At 37.5% G+C, this 901-nt stretch overlaps 1 protein-coding gene across 4 annotated transcripts in view; it reads right to left on the minus strand.

Moving 5' to 3' along the window:
* Positions 1-901, minus strand: part of Ate1 (arginyltransferase 1) — a 113,268-nt gene that overhangs the window by 102,773 nt on the left and 9,594 nt on the right. The window lies entirely within an intron of this gene.

Consider the following 901-nt stretch of genomic DNA (forward strand, 5'->3'; position numbering starts at 1 on the left):
TGTGTGTGTGTGTGTAGTAACTGACTTAGGTAAACAAAATCCAATCCTAACTCAATAATGGAAAAAATAGTAAGATATTCAATGGTCTCTATATCAATAGTTCTCAACCTGTGGGTTGTGACCCCTCGGGGTAATAAATCATCCTTTCATAGAGGTTACCTAAGACCATAGAAAAATCCAGATATTTACATCACAATTCTTAACAGTACAGTTATGAAATAGCAACAAAAATAATTTATGGTTAGGGGTTACCACAACATGAGGAACTGTATTAAAGGGTCATAGCATTAAGGAGGTTCAGAAACATTATATATTACCTTTACAAATCTTATATATTGTTGATATGTGATACCTCTAAAATTATAGTGAAGCTGAGTCTAAAATTAAGAAGACCCACTCAAAATCTATTTTCAAGACAGCCCCATGTCAGACCTCCTTCTTAACTCCACATAGTTGACTCCTTACACAATTCAGCTTTCAGGGAAGAGCAAAGGCAGGGCCTTCCGTATGTCACATATACTTAAAACAGGACGAAGAAGGAAGTCTGTATGCTGAGTGGTGACAGCTCCATCTAACCCTTGACCATCAGTACTGCACATCACAGAATAGCCCACCTAATGCAATTTATCTGAAGCCTATATAGAAAAAAATGACCCATTCTTTAGATGAAATTTTTACTGGGACACTGGAAAGCTGGAGTCAGAACACTTGGACAGAGTCTCTACTACAAAGATAGGTGCCAAACAAACTGAAGAATACAGACTATATATGAATGAAAACTTAAAAATTTCTTTGAGGAAATCTCTTATTTTTCTAAACTTGTTACAACCACAAGAGCAGTACCACCACCACCACCACCACCACCCCAGCCCCCACCACCACCACCACCACAAAAAAAATT

This window comes from Mastomys coucha, unplaced genomic scaffold, assembly GCF_008632895.1.
Source record: "Mastomys coucha isolate ucsf_1 unplaced genomic scaffold, UCSF_Mcou_1 pScaffold21, whole genome shotgun sequence".
Classification (NCBI taxonomy): Eukaryota; Metazoa; Chordata; class Mammalia; order Rodentia; family Muridae; genus Mastomys; species Mastomys coucha.